At 42.8% G+C, this 16,498-nt stretch overlaps 1 protein-coding gene across 1 annotated transcript in view; it reads right to left on the bottom strand.

The window, feature by feature from the left end:
- SAMSN1 (SAM domain, SH3 domain and nuclear localization signals 1) overlaps positions 1-8,125 on the bottom strand; it is a 190,718-nt gene extending 182,593 nt beyond the window's left edge. The window contains exon 1 of the mRNA XM_075033930.1: positions 8,082-8,125. The gene's annotated coding sequence lies outside the window, so the exon portion shown is untranslated. The remainder of the gene's footprint in view (positions 1-8,081) is intronic.
- Between the last annotated feature and the right edge of the window lie 8,373 nt (positions 8,126-16,498).

Raw genomic sequence — 16,498 nt, 5'->3', positions numbered from 1 at the left:
GAGAGGTTCTCCAGCCTTCTGGTCATCTTTGTGGCCCTCCCCTTGACTCACTCCAACAAATCCATGTCCTTCATATGTTGAGGGCCCCAGCGCTGAATGCAGGACTCCAGGCGGGGTCTCACGAGAGTAGAGTACAGGGGCAAAATCACTTCCCTTGATCTGCTGGTTACACTTCTTTTGATGCAGCCCAGCATATGGTTGACTTTCTGGGCAGCAAACACCCATTGCTGGGTCACATTGAGCTTCTTGTCAAGCAACATCCCCAAGTCCTTCTCCTCAGGGCTGCTCTCAATCCACTCATTGCCCAGCCTGTATTTGTGCTTGAGATTGCCCCAACCCATGTGCAGGACCTTGCATTTGGCCTTGTTGAACTTCATGAGGTTCGCACAGGGTCACCTCTCAAGCCCTCTGAATGGCATTCCTTCCCTCCAGCGTGTTGGCTGCACCACACAGCTCAGTGTCATTGGCAAATTTGCTGAGGGTGCACTCGATCCCACTGTCCAAGTCACTGACAACGACGTTAAACAGAACCAGTCCCAATACCAACCCCCGAGGAACGCCGCTCATAACTGGTCTCCACTTGGATATCGAGCTGTTGATTGCAACCCTTTGAGTGTAACCATCCAGCCAGTTCTTTATCCACTGAGTGGTCCATCTGTCAAAACCATGTCTCTCCCATTTAGTGACAAGGATGTCGTGTGGGACAGTATCAAATGCTTCGCACGGGTCGAGGTAGATGACATCAGTTGCTCTTCCCTTATCCACCAACGCTGTAACCCCATTGTAGAAGGCCACCAAATTTGTCAGGCATCATTTGCCTTTAGTGAAGCCATACCGGCTGTCACCAATCACCTCCTTATTTTCCATGTGCCTTGGCATAGTTTCCAAGGCAACCTGGAAACTGCTCCATGATCTTGCCTGGAATAGAGGTGAGACTGACTGGCCTGTAGTTCTGCAGGTCTTCCTTTTATCCCTTTTTAAAAATGGGGGTTATGTTTCCCCTTTTCCAGTCAGTGGCAACTTCCCCAGACTGTCACAACTTCTCAAATACGATGGATAGTGGCTTAGACACTTCATCTGCCAGTTCCCTCAGGACCCACGGATGCACCTCATCAGCTCCCATGGACTTATGCACCTTCAGATTCCTTAGATGGTCTTATACCTCACCTCCTCTTACACTGAGCAGTTCTTCATTCTCCTACTCCCTGCCTTCGCCTTCTGTGACTTAGGCAGTGTGGCTAGAGCACTTGCTGGTGAAGACTGAGGAAAAGAAGTCGTTGAGTAACTCAGCCTTCTCCATATCCTGGGTAACCAGGTCTCCTGTTTCCTTCCAGAGAGGGTCCACATTTTCCCTGGTCTTCTTTTTATCACTGATGTACCTATAGAAGCTTTTCTTGTTGCCCTTGATGTCCCTGGCCAGATTTAATTCTATCGAGGCTTTAGCTTTCTTAACCTGATCCCTGGCTGCTCGGACGATATCTCTGTATTCCTCCCAAGCTACTTGTCCTTCCTTCCACCCCCCACAGGCTTCCTTTTTTGTGCTGGAGTTTGTCCAGGAGCTCCTTGTTCATATGTGCAGGCCTCCTGGCATTTTTGTCCAACTTCCTCTTTGTTGGGATGCACCGTTCCTGAGCTTGGAGGAAGTGATCCTTGAATATTAACCAGCGTTCTTGGGCCCATCTTCCCTCCAGGGTTTTATCCCATGGTACTCTACCAAGCAGATCCCTGAAGAGGCCAAAATCTGCTCTCCTGAAGACCAGGGTAGCGAGCTTGCTGTGCACTCTCCTTGCTGCTCTAAGGATCTTGAACACCACCACTTCATGGTCACTGTAGCCAAGGCTGCCCTTGAGCTTCACATTCCCCACCAGCCCCTCCTTGTTGGTGAGAACAAGGTCCAGCATAGCACCTCTCCTCATTGGCTCCTCCATCACTTTGAGAAGGAAATTATCATCAACACATTCCAGGAACGTCCTCGACTGCTTATGCCCTGCTGTGTTGTCCCTCCAGCAGATATCAGGGTGGTTGAAGGCCTCCATGAGGACCAGGGCTTGTGAACGTGAGGCTGCTCCTGTCTGTCTATAGAGGGCCTCATCCGCTCAGTCTTCCTGGTTGGGTGGCCTGTAGCAGACCCCCACTATAATGTCACCTGTTCCTGCCCTCCCTTTAATCCTGATCCATAAATTCTCAGTTGGCTCCTCATCCATCCCCAGGTGGAGCTCCATGTGCTCCAGTTGGTCACTGACATAGTGGGTGACACCCCCTCCTTGTCTCCCCTGCCTGTCCTTCCTAAAGAGCCCGTATCCTTCCATTCCAACACTCCAGTCGTAGGAGCCATCCCATGTCTCCACAATGCAGATAAGATTGTAGCCCTGCAGGCATGTGTACATCTCTAACTCTTCTTGTTTATTCCCCACGCTACGTGTGTTTGCATTGAGGCACTTAAGCTGGGCCCCCAATGAAGCTGAATTAGTGTCTGGAGTGGCTAGGATTCCTTTGTGTTGCTCTTCAGGTGCTCTCCTGCTGACCCTCTGCAGGGTCTGGGTACCTATTGCTGGCACTGACATCAAACTGGTAGAAATGGGATGGATTGAGGTTCCCCTCTCCTGGCAACTTCAGTTTAAAGCCCTATTCACCAGTTTGGCAAGCCTATGACCAAAGATGCTCTTCCCCTTCTCTGACAGATGGACCCCATCAGCCCCTTTGTTTCAGTGAAGAAGAAAATAGTATTTTACAGATCTCTGACTCCATGATGCGTCAAAGCCTTACTACAGAATTCTGCAACCTAGAGTACCTATTCGCCAATCTTCAGAGCCCAGGGAAAAGAAACAGTTTAAAAATGGTAAGAGATGAGAAGAAACATTTAATCCACTTTCTAAGGTAGCTTCAATACTAAAATTTTATATAACCACACCTATATACCCCAGTACTTGCACATGAACTCAGACTTTATGTAACGGAGCTATTCATGGACCCCATTCTTAGTGTATATTAGGATATTCAGATATATCAACCTGCTTGCTTTATTTCCAAAAATGTTGTATAAAGATTTATACTTACCATATTTATTGAAAACTTAGTGAAAATCACAGCTAGATAAATATGAACACATACATACATAACCACAACATTACAGAAGTAAATAAGAAAGCTAATAATCAACTACATTCTGAGACAGTAGGATTGCAAAATGCAACCTGTTTTGCATAGGACTTTGCAATTTGGGGGGTCTAAGTGCTGCACCAGGGCACAGCATTATTGTTGCAATGCCTTAGCTGAGGGACATGGTAAAGTGCCATCCCTGGGAGCTAAAGACACATCAGAAGGCATGTGCCTCACCAGCAACCTGGAGACTCATTAGAAGGCCAAATACGGAGTCAGGTCATACTAGACAACAGACTACAGGGTTATAGGCCTGGGGAGGGATTTGGGCAACATCACAACCTGCAAGGAAGGGCTTGAATTACAACAAGTAAGAAAACTCTAAGACTGAAATACATTTTAAGCATGTAATCTCCCATCATGTGGTATTATTCAGGAAGCTGCTTGAGCTTGGGGGTGACAGGGCTTATTCTCTTAGTCAGAGCTGGTGCGTTAGCAGGAGATTATTGCTGTGCATGTAACAGAAAAGGAAAAGGATTGCAGTGCTTGTGACGTAGGAGAGAAAGGAGGTTACGCAGCATGAGCCAGAGAAGGGAAAAGATCTACAGGCACAATGGAAGGAGCACGTGACGATCCCCATGCCTAATAATGAAAGAGCTGGCAGCCTCTCTGACAATACAGATCAGTTGTTTAAAGTTGAAATCACAGTAACTGAATCTCAAAGCAAAAAGTCACTGAAAATTCATTTTGAGATAAAAAAAAGTGTTGAATGTGAAATGTATATCAGATTAGTAGCTTTAAGATTAAGCTAAGCATTCCTGTACACTCCTGTACAGTTTGCTGTACAGGAATGTTTCATTCGATATGCCAAAACTGCTATGTTCACTTGATAGATGGCTGAAGTCCCCAAAAGCAAGCTGGATAAGCTGACTCCATTGCTTTCACTAGCACTGAACCTGTGCCATCATTTTTCAGAATCAATATCTAGAGATGCTTCCAAGGCATCACAATAAAATTTTGGCTTTGCTACAAATGAGAAAGCACCATCTTCAGATCTGCATGTGTGTGCTGCCTTTTGGGTTGATTTGAGCTTCTAAATCTTTCATCCCTCTTAGAGCAACAAGAAGAACTACTGTGCACTTAAGGCAACCAATGGGGATAGGGAAGGTATTTAATAAGGTTCACTGCAGTTTCAACACCCAATTTATACTTTTCCAAATGAGATAAAAAGTAATCAGGTTGCAAATCCCTTAGTTAAGACTATCACATCACTGTATGTATATAAGAGTAAGCAGCTGGTAATTCAATTCACTGATTTATATTTACCAGACATATAAAAGGCTAGAAATTTTTTCTAAAAAAATCAATATATGAATTAGTAAGGGTCTGTGGGACATGGGCTCTTGTCATAGTCATTCCAAGCGCTCTTTTGTCATGTTGTCAGGTGGAAATCAACTAAAAAATGGTTATTATTCTTTTTTATTGGAAAAGGCAGCAACAGCAGCAGCATGCCTGTTTCTTCTCTGCGGATCTTCCCACATATTTTTCTATCTTTGATTTTCAGTCTTTGGCTTTTGCACCAATCTTTCCTTGTAATTCTGCTACATTCTCTGCTTTATGTTTTTCTGGGCTTGGTAAGCGTTATGACACCCAGTCTATCTTTTTTAACGACCTGCAGAGTTTTTAATACTATAGGTGGGTTCCAAAACTTCATTATTGCTTCTTGACTGCACCACACTTAAAACCCCAGACCACAAGCTATATGTAAATCTGTTACCAAAAACTGTTTGACCTTTTGCCCTATATACTTCCATGCTCTGCTGCTTCTCTCTTGCAGAGATGCATTAACCCTACTATGCTCTGAGACTACTCTTGGTAGTTTCTCTGGACACCTTAGCTTTTATTGTTGTAGAGTTGAAATACTACCATAATGCGACTTACTGCCTGACTGCTGACCATTTGGTTTTTCTTGGATGCCAGTCAACTTCGGTGTTATTTTGGAGGCTGGAAAGAAAAAGGTAGAGGGGCAGGATAGCATGGCAGCATAAGCATAAATAAGAGAAAGCATGGAAGAGATATCTAACAGAGGAACTTCAGCCACTGTAATTACCAGAGCCTCAATTTAACTGTGCTATACACTGATTTTTGCAAAACGAGCTTCTTATCTATTAAAGATGAAGCTGAGAGCTTCAGTTCATTGGCCTAGTTCCTTGCTAAGGCTGTCTCCAGAGATGCAGCCTTCCTGGTGACTTTAACAGCATCATTCCATCAGAGTTTCTTTAAAACTTGGATATTTCACTTCATATTACCTCCATTATCAAGTTGCTTTGTTCAGCAGCTTTGAAATATTATATAACACCAATCTCTCTTGTCCCATTGAATACAAAATATTACTATTAATCTTTTTGTAACTGTGAATCTAGGTTATATCATTTCTTCTGTAGACTTTTTCTAAAGTTTATAGAAAATGCAGCAAAGGTCTTTTCCTGATTTAAATTTTAGAACTTGTTCCAAATGTAAAACTACTCTATTGGCGTTTAGGCAGTATATCAACTTAGGCAGACATATTTAGGCAAAACGTTGGATGCACTGAAACTGATAAGGTGCTGATACAGTCTTCTAAGCATTTTCAAATCTGTAGACTGAAATCCTTATAGAATTTAGACATGCATCAGAAATACAAGGCTGAACTTCTTTGTGATGAAAAGCTTGGGGGTTTTATGTCATGGTATTTTACAGATTCTTACTTCAGTGTTGTATCTCTTCTCACAAATTACTCAGAAGTTACTCAGGGAGGAAAAATATACATTCAGCCTAGTTGTCTCTAACACATGAAACACATGCTGAGTTTTTGTGAAATATCGTGAGAAAGTTTTTAACTACACTCTCTCCATTCATATTCAGAAGCATCGTAATCTAAGCAATTAAACCAGTGATGATAAAAAAAATTATATTCTTATTAAGGCTATGCATCTAAAAGCTGCTAAATGAAAAGTTACTTTTACTCGGTGGGCAAAGCCACCAGAAGAATTTCAAGTTCTGAGGATATAAAAAAGAGAAATCTTGTCTTTCTCTGTGCATTGAGTTTAATTCAGATCCCTGTTCACGTCTGAATAAACTCAGTGGGCATTCTCCATTTATCTTCAGTGAGCTACAGATCAAGCCCAGGAATCATGTCACCAGCAAAGAAGAGGTACTATTGTACTGCCATTGTCTCTGCTGATGTAACAGTCCTGCCACTGAATAAGCTTCATTTCTGAAATTTCATAGACTGAGAGAACAACTGTAATACTTCTAATTTAATAAATGAGAAAAAAGATCAGAAAAGTCCATTCTAGAAATTGAAAACAAAGTGCTACCACTATTTTTATTTTTTTTAAGGGACCTGTTGTGTGAAAAGAAACCCCAAACTTCCAAAGTTTAACAATACAAGGGCTGTAAACATTAAGGCCATCTAGAGCTGACTGACCAGGACCATGTCCAGAAGATTTTTTAGTATGTCCAAGGACGGAAATTCCACAGCTTCTATGGGCAACCCATGCCGGTGCTCTGTCACCCTCACACTAGAAAAGCTTCTACTTATGTTCAGGTGAAACCTCCTGTGTTTCAGTTTGTGCCCATTGCCTCTTGTCCTGCTATTGGGCACCACTGAAAAGAGCCTGTCTGTCTTTTTTACGCCTCTCTTCAGATATTTAAATACATTGATAAGTTCCCCCCTGAGCCTTCTCTTCTCTAAACTGAACAGTCCCAACCCTCTCAGCCTTTCCTCACAGGAGAGATGCTCCAGTCTTAATCCTCTTAGTGGCCCTTTGCTGAACTCTCTTCAGTGTATCCATCTCTCTCTTGTACTGGGGAGTCCAGAACTGGACCCAGCACTTCAGGTGTGGCCTCATCAGTGCTGAGTAGAAGGGAAGGGCCACCTCCCTCGACCTGCTGGCAACACTCCTCCTAATGCAGCCCAGGATGTCACTAGCCTCCACCATCCAACCCCTGAATGCAGTGGTATGCTGGTTTTGGTTGGGATAGAGTTAATTTCCTTCCGAGTAGCCAGTATGGGGCTATGTTTTGGATCTGTGCTGAAAACAGTGTTGATAATGCAGAGATGTTTTAGTTACTGCTGAGCGGTGCTTACACAGAGCCAAGGCCTTTTCTGCTTCTCACCCCACCCCACCAGCGAGGAGGCTGGGGGGCCACAAGGAGTTGGGAGGGGACACAGCCGGGACAGCTGACCCCAACTGACCCAAGGGATATTCCAGACCATACGACATCGTGCTCAGCATAGAAAGCTGGGGGAAGAGGAAGGAATGGGGGGGACATTCACAGTGATGGCGTTTGTCTTCCCAAGTAACCGTTACGTGTGAGGGAGCCCTGCTTTCCTGGAGATGGCTGAACATCTGCCTGCTGATGGGAAGTACTGAATTAATTCCTTGGTTTGCTTTGCTTGTGCACGTGGCTTTTGCTTTACTTATTAAAGTAGCTTTATCTCAACCCATGAGTTTTCTCACTTTTACCCTTCTGATTCTCTCCCCCATCCCACTGTGAGGGAGGTGAGTGGCTGCATGGGGCTTAGTTGCCAGCTGGGGTTAAACCACAAGACCTTATAGCAGCCTTCCAGTACCTAAAGGGGGCCTACAAGAAAGCCAGAAAGGGACTTTTTACCAGGACATGTAGTGATAGGACAAGGGGTAATGGCTTTAAACTGAAAGAGGGTGGATTTAGGTTAGATGTAAGGAAGAAACCCTTCATTGTGAGGGTAGTGAGACACTGGAACAGGTTGCCCAGAGCAGTTGTGGATGCCCCATCCCTGGAAGTGTTCAAGGCCAGGTTGGATGGGGCTTTGAGCAGCCTGGTCTAGTGGAAGGTGTCCCTGCCCATGGCAGGGGGGTTGGAACTACATGATCTTTAAGGTCCTTTCCAACCCGAACCATTTTATGATTCTATGATTATCAGCCAGACAAGAAACAATTAAAGTCTTCACTCACCACTGTGCAAATTAGCTGCTATGGCTCCGCTGCCTCTTCACCCTAATGAGCCATTTAGTACAGGTAACCCTGGGAAAAAGAAACACCCTTACAGGAAAAGTTTCATAATCTGCTTTCTCTCTTAGGCTGAATAGTCTTCAAAGTTCACAAAAAAAATGAGACAGCATGAGAATATATCAGCCACAGCTATACTACTTCTGCTGAATAGGAAACCTTAACCTGTAGGCTTAGCAGCATGGATCAGTGTGTTGACACTCCACAGCAAATGGGAAATAAGTATTTGCCCCTACCACTTGTACAGCATTGCTCACTACCCCACTGCCTGGGAAGCATGAAGGTATTTCTGGCCTTTTGCAGCTGACCTTATTATAATCCTCTATTTTCTAAGCTTTCACCTGTAATACTGACAAATGAGATCTTACTGGGTACCTCCAATGAGTCTAGTAAGATCTATGGCTAATCAGGGCAAGAGTAACCTGTAAACACTAAAAATCTCCTTTTTTTTTTTTAATTTTATTTTTTAAGAAAAACATGAGATTGCATTTTCCCTTAGTATACAGGATACTTGCTGGATATTTTATGCTGCTACTATCAGGCTTACTTGAGGTATTTTGCTATGATCTTGCTTGTGATAGAATCTTTCAAACAGTGGTAAATCCTTTTTTTTTTTTCTTCCAAAGATTTTTTTTATTTTCACCCATATTGACAATGCCAGCGAACAAATGACAGGCAGCTAGAAGAATAACAGCAAATGCCAATGCTTGTGGAGATCTAGAAAAAGTACATTTGTGATTAAAGTATGAATGAGGACTTTTTCCACACCAGGAAAGTGTGACTGGAAGTATCTAGGCTAAGACAGACATTCTTCTCCTGAGAATTCACTGTGAAACATATGGAAAGTGATATACCAGCCAGAATTTTGAAATAGCTATACTGAAGACATCTACAGAATAATATGGGAGCCAACCAGCTGCTGTTTACTTTATATTGTGCAGTGGATAACCAGTATCACCTGGCTACAACAGGGAAATAAAATGTTAATAAAAATCACTACAGCCAAGCCAAGAAGGAAACTTTCCTACACTGCTCTGTCAATGTAAATCTTGGTTATTTCAGCCTCTTTGCTTAATTGGAGATTTCGCTACTGGTTACATAAAAATATGTAGATTTGAACCAGTTCTAGAAATCAAAGTCTAACACAACGTGAACTGAAATAAACAGCAATCTGGCTCAATAGCAGTTACAGTAACTTGCCCACAATCCTAATGAGATTCAGGAGACTATCTGAAACACAGAAATAACTTAAACTTAATAACTTTCTTAGTTATGTGAAGAGTTAACACCTTTGAGAGAAATGTGTGAACACATGTTAGAATTCCTCACTCTCAGTTGAATCAGTGGGCTGCAACTAAAAGCATGGACCCCGGAAAAGAGGTATAAAGTATAGCATGAAATATTTTATACATCTATTTGTTGAAAAAGTAATGTTTTTAAGAATCCTCATGCAAAGTAATTTGCTGGCATCCACAACCATGAGACATCATATCTCTTTGCTTATGAGGGTATTTTCACACCAAGCTTTCACATTTGCTGTGGTTGATTGCATCCAATCCAGCAATTCCCATTGACTTCTAAGGGCTCTGGAGAAAGCGATCAGTGACCTAATGTTTTCTACCTCTTCTGTTTAAGTTTCTTTGAAGTCAGAAATAGATTTTTCAGTAGAACATCTTTTCTTCTTATACTTTCATTATATTCAAGCCAATAATATTTTATACTGAAAACATATACAGCTGTGATACTTCGAGAAGCTGTGGCGTTCTGTTAACACAAACCTTCAATTTCATTAAAGACCTTATTAAAACTTACACTGATTTTTCAATGCTGGATGCTAAGCTGTGGTTACAAGGCAGAGTTCTCAGTTTTATTCTAGAAAATGTGCTTCTGCAGATAGAAGATTCCTGGTTATTTTCCAATTATTCTGAAACTTAAAACATAGCAGTACTGATTTCTGCAGACCTTCAACAAACTCAAAATAGAGCATTTTTTTGCTTCTATCACTAAGGAGCCTATGTTGTCAACAGCAGGATTACTCTGAGAAAAAGGTTTGATGATCTCTGTTTTAGATATCTACTGAATGACAACAAAGATCATGGTCTTACACTTACAAACTACTGATAATCTGAACTAAAGCAGACCAGCATTATATAGCATTTGACCAGTGAATTCATATGACACATGCCATGATGCTCTCTACATAAACAGAACTGATATGCTCTGAGGATACAATTACACTTATGATCCTAAAATACATAACCTTGGCGAGAGTTCCTATGAAGAAAAACGAGAAAAATGAGTAATCAACATTCCACTGGGAAAATGATCTCACTTTAGTTTGCAGTCCTTACCAAATATTCCCACAATCAGCTTTATCGTGCTTTGCAGATTCATATAGAAGTCTAAAAAGTACTTTTTTTTTTTTTTAACAGATCACATCTATTTATTTTACCAGGTAATGGCAAACACTAGTACTATGTTGCTTTGCAAAATCAGAATGTATTTATAGAACTGTGAAGCACAAGGGTCTTTCTTTGGTCCCAGGATTTGGGTTTTGTTTTTAACTGCTTATGGCTCAGTCTCAGGTTTGTATTCAGACATATGGAATTGGAGAATTCATTATTGCTTCATCTCCAGTGTGTAAAGGTGTACTTTGAACCAGCCACAAGAAAAGACAACATATGAGTGGCTAAAAGAAGTAGTATTGGGTTTGACCGAGAGTTTCTTTTGCTGGAAACAGGAAAGAAGAGGAGATGGTACTGTTGTATCCCATTCTGCAGCAGGTGACAAGCAATTATTTAAGAGAGGCCTGGTAATAACTCATATCCTCTGTGGAAGGTCCATGCATAGTGATTTTGGATGAAAATTGCATCAGGACTAAGCAGCACAGGACTTATCTTATCCAGGCTCACAGTCATAACTCAAAGGCCTTGCTCAGCCACTTTCTGTCAGCCGCAGTTGAAGCCTATGACCTGAAGAACCCTTTCTCTCCTGCTGCCCACCCCAGCAAGCAGCTGCCTCTAACCGGGTATTGACACAAGATACATGATACACCTCACGCATCTCTCAACAGCGGCAATTTTGGGAAGGAGTTAGTATCTCTATATCCAATAGAAGCTGCAAATCTGCTGAAGTCAACCCAGGCAGGCCTGCCTAACAACAGCAAGAGTGTGGGGGATTTCTGTTGGGGGGCTCTCAAATCACTCAGTAATCATGAACGAAACTACTTCCCCAATGCACCAGCTATATACACGCTGAACTCTTAATATATTACACTGAATTTACTGATCCACACAGAATTGTGATAAAGATAACAATTAATGGAAGATACCATTAAAATCCAGCTTATGCTGCAGTACATATCAGAGTTTGGAAAGCTTCCATCTCAGTTTCCAGCAAATTTCTCTCCCAAAATTTGCACAGCAGTATTTTTTTCCATCTATGAACTGTCTCAGAATTTTTCTGCTTGTTCACTCTTTTCTATTGAGAAGTGCATCTAAAATACTTAATCCAGATTTGATCCTTGTCAAATTTAAATCTTAGTTTCTAACTGGTGATAAATTTAAAAATGCTGATTTTTTTTTTCTCACACCAGGACCAAATAAATCGCTCCTTCAATATGGCTGTTCAAACCCAAAGTGTTTTTCAAAATCTGAGGCAGTCTTTAGCAGGATTAAAAGACTATAATAGGATAACTCCTCAGAAATCAATAAACAAACATCTAATAATGTAATGCACACCACTCAACTTTTCTGTATCAGGTGAAACATTTCTCAGTAATTGAATTTACCTCAGATCCTTTAGGAATGTTGATGATCCACACAGCTGCCTGGAATTAAAAATTGGAATATGATTCTAAGTAATTTTATTTAATACACAATAGAAATTTATCACCGAAAGACTTGTGTCAAGGGTTCTTCAGCATCTTATCTAAAAGGATTGTGATGAATTTTCACTTGATTCAGCAGTTGCCTGTTTTTATTACTAAAGCCTCCAAAATACCTGGTGAAAGCATCACTGACATGATAAAGAATCACACAGCGAAAGTGGTGCTGCATACTAAAAGAAACACAGACTGGGATACAGCCCCAGTAGAAAAATCTCAGGCCAGTTCTCTGCTGCTCTACCACTGCTTTCACTGCACTTTAGCGTGGGACTGAAAAGGAGAACCTTGCTCTTTAATTCCTGGCCTTACAGCTGTATTGGAAGTGAAAAGAAAGTAAAATGCTGTGTTTTGGTTTTTGAGACTTCAAGGAATATTAATTTTTTTCCTATGGAGTAAACACTTGGAGATAGGAAACCAAGGAATGAAGCTGGTAGGATTGTACAATTAAGTGTTGTCCATTGAAATAAATGTATGCCTTTGTTTCGTATAAAATGCAGTTTTACAAAAGCTCTCTTTTCACACAGCATCAGCTTTTGGCTGGCTGCTGTATATGATATATTTTCAGAAAACTCTATTTTAGCAAAAAGGTGTATTGTTGTAATTACCCTGCTAACTGAAAAGAGAGGCACCAGAGGTATCAATCAGCTGATGTAAATCAGCAGAGCTGCACCAAATGAAAGATCGTGATGCCAGTTGATTAGCTAAGACTTTTATCCCAGTAAGGATGTTTCACAAATGTGTATACCTTTGGCATACATAGAGCGAGGTGTTTGAGAGCTGTTCTGTGAAATTTGAAATTATTTTTGCTCGAGGCAGGAGGGATAATAAACAACCACCCTTTCAGCAGCCAAAAAAAGGAAGAGGGTAGACACTGCACACTGAGGAGCAGCAGCAAACTTGTGCAGTGGGTTCCTACTGAAGACACAGTCTCAGATTCAGCTACTTACATGAGATGCATGTGACCACTGTATTTCAACATGAAAGTTGAACAAAACTAACAAGGAACAAAAATGAATCTGATGTTTTTAGAAATGAAGTCATGGCCTACTTTTACTTCCTGACCCCAGGCAAATGATTGACATTGGAGCAGACTGTGACCTGTTTAGACTGGTTTAGTGTGTCAACTGCCACCTGGTTTTATGTCATTGAACATGTAATGAGGCTCACTAAATAAGGCAGACCTAACCTAGAAAACTGCATCAGCCTTCACTTATATTTTTAGGTTGATTTCTTCTCAAATAAATTTAAATACCAACCTGAGTCATTCACTGTGAAAGTCTGTACAAGCTTTCCTGTGCTATCAAAAGAGATTAAGGATTCTAGCCAGCTACATGGTGTCACTTTATTCTGGGTTGGGATTTTTCTTTTTTTTTTCTTCTTTTTTTTTTAGTTTTTTAAACCAACTCTTGTTTTGGGCTGAAAACCCACAGAAAAACAGCATGCCACAACCAGAATTTTCTGAGTTTTCAGTAGAGAAGAAATACCAACGCAAAAAGGGAGAAGCCCTAGTAATTGGCCAATGCTGCTGCTCTTCCCCAGTAAGAAGTTATCATTAACTCTATTTTTATTACTAGCATTGGACCCATGTGACGAAACAGTGATCCTGCTGCCTGCTTTCCTAATGGTGACCAGTACAGGTGTTTCTGATAGGACTGCACCAGCCTGCTGCATTTCTGGGTGCCCTGCTGGGTTCTCAGAGAGGCATTACTTCCATGTTACTAACCTACATTGCCAGGGGAAGCTGAATACTTGCTACCTTTTCTTCTCCACACTAACACTCAATCAACCTTGTCATATGCAGGGAGGTTTTTGGCAGCCCTGGCTGTAGGTAGGCTCTGCCCTTGCACAAAGCAGCCAGTGGTGGGCAGGACTGAGCTGGAGGGAAGTACTGTGGCACCACATAAACTCCAAGGTGGCCAAAACCAAAGTTCAGGCTTGGCTTGCTCTCACAGAGTTGTGTTTCTACCACTGCTCCTAGTAAGCTCATATGAGAAGTAGGGCACGTGTCAGTTGAAGCTTAACCCTTTTAAATTTTTTCCCTGACTGAACACTTCTTAAGAAAGGATGATGATTTAGTCTCATTTTCTATGTTATTGCAGCATTGGAAGGTCTTGGATCAGACTTTTCAATGTTCAGTCGACTTCTGGATCTGCTGCAAAGCAATGGCTTTAGGCAGTGCCTATGTTTTGAAAAATATGCAGATACTTTCTGTGAGTTGTTCAAACCGCCATGCTGGGTCTAAACTCACTGACCTACTTTAACTTGCTTTTTGAGTAGCTGAGTTTCAGACTTATCTTCATTTTATCTGAATGTTAAATATCGTTTGGTTTTCAGAATTATTGTGCATGGCTCCACCTGTAGTCAATCTCTTCTCTAGGTAGGTGGTTTCCTGTCCTACATTTCCATTACTAACTGTAGTCATTCCTAATGCACACAAAAAACAGTCCCAGGCTACAGTATCACCAATGCACGCTCTCATTCCCGAGAGGCCTTCAGACATCTGGGGCATTATACAGTTAAGTACTTCCACATCCGAACACATTAAAACAAGCACATGCGAAAAAAAATAATAAATTGCAAATTGTTCGTTTGTTTGTTGCCTTAAAATACCAACAGTTGGCAGGCTATCAGAGCACCCAGTCAGTTTGGAGCAATAGAAACCAAGTGTATGGGGAAATATTAGCCACCAGGAAGATTACATGATTGGGCTGTCAAATTGCAGAAAGGAGATGCAAATCTTTGACCGCTCCACATTCAAAGGCACCTGCCCAAACTCTCAGTTCATTTCAGTTGTTGGAAAATGTGGCCCCAAAGCTTCGTTCCTGGTGGGCAGATGTTAATATTCTCGTGCGGTGCTCCCATTCACTTCCTGAGAGCCGTCTGTCAGCATCTCTGGTCTGCAAAGCATGCCAACTGTTATCACAAGTTTTTCTTGTGAGGAATTTTCATGCTTCTCTGCAGATGTAGTTGTGCAGACTTGAGTTTCACCAATGCGAAAAAAGAACAGCAGTTTCAGACACAGAAACTTCCTCTCCCCCTGTTGGGCACATTTCAGTCTCTGTCACTTGCTTGGTTTGTGGAGTGGCTGAGATTCCTCCCTACCTGGTGGCACAGATAACTGGCTGGATTGCCATTTCTCTACACCCAGCAGATCTCACTCTCAGAGAGACAGGGGCTGTGAAACCCTTGTCAGGAAGCCAGTACCAGCTCGCGCACTGTCTCCTTTATTTCGCTAGTGTCTTACTCCAAATTTCTCTGTGGCAGCTCTAGCAGTCATCACGTTTCCTTAGACTACCTTGACTCTGTTAAGTAGCTTGTAGATCTGGGCACAGTATAGATGCCATACTAGCTGCAGTATTTGACTTTGTCCTAGCAAGACCTAAAGACACAGTGTTGGTTGTGCTTCAGCTGGCTGTGAGATTTTATTGAGTCGTTGGTGGGGGAGAGTTGCCATCAGCAGAACTGCTCTCCTCAAGCCCCATCTCCTCCTTTCTGAGCAATCCCCAAGTGCCCCTGCAAGCTCTGGCCCCAAGAAGCCCGCTTCTGTGGGGTGGCAAGGTAAGCCTCTCTCTCTCTTGCTCCCAGGACAGGAGGATTTGGGAGGAGGGACTGGCTGCAGCACGTCCCCACGCCGGGCACCAGTTTGGGTTTTATGTCTGCATCATAGCTGTACTGGTCGGAGCAGCAGCGTGACCCAGCTGGAGCAGTACATTGGTACATCTGGTGCCGGGATAAGAGGGTGCGAACAGGTTTGACATGATCCGGACGAGCCCAAAATAATCTCAGCTCTTGGCAGAACTGACAGAATTTGTATAAGGAGGCTTCAGGTTAGTCAGTATTTGTCATGAGACAAAATAGATCTGCTGCATGTTTTTAAAAAAGTGTTTGAAAGAAAGGTTTGAAGAGTTCCTCTTCTTCATCTTGGGGTTGGTTTTTTTTTTGTGTCCCATCCTGCCCCCCCCCCCCCCCCCCCTTTTTTGGGATTTACAAAAATACATCAGTGGATGGTGCATGTCTTGCAAGCAAATTCCATATATCTTCCAGCGCTCTCAGATACCACCACCAAATGCACTGCCTGGGCCCCTGCCCTCTGCTCCCTCTGAACGAGGAAAAGTGCCTCATCTGAGAGCTTGACAGACATTATTTTTCCCCGCTCCTGCCATGGCACAGGGATGCTGAGGACATGGCCTGAGCCACCCACTCCAGCAAGGCATGGCAAGGCCCCACCGGCCAGGCCTGTCCCACCGCCTCTGCACGGAGCAGGGGTGGCCTGGAGGCAGCCCCAGCCCCCGCGGCCACCGTGGGGCTGGACGGGTCCTGCCATGAGGGAGGCAGGGACAGTGACAGGCCCGCCGTGGTGCCAGCACCTGCTGCCGGACCTGACAGGGATGATGCAGTGGGTAGGCAGGGCCCTGCCCTTGCAGATGCTGTGCCTGCCTCCCGGGAAGCCGTTATCTACACCAACGGCCCTGATTAT

This window comes from Buteo buteo, chromosome 8 (genome assembly GCF_964188355.1).
Source record: "Buteo buteo chromosome 8, bButBut1.hap1.1, whole genome shotgun sequence".
Classification (NCBI taxonomy): domain Eukaryota; kingdom Metazoa; phylum Chordata; class Aves; order Accipitriformes; family Accipitridae; genus Buteo; species Buteo buteo.
The sequence above is the reverse complement of the archived record's forward strand: the minus strand, read 5'-3'. Positions and strand labels throughout refer to the sequence as shown.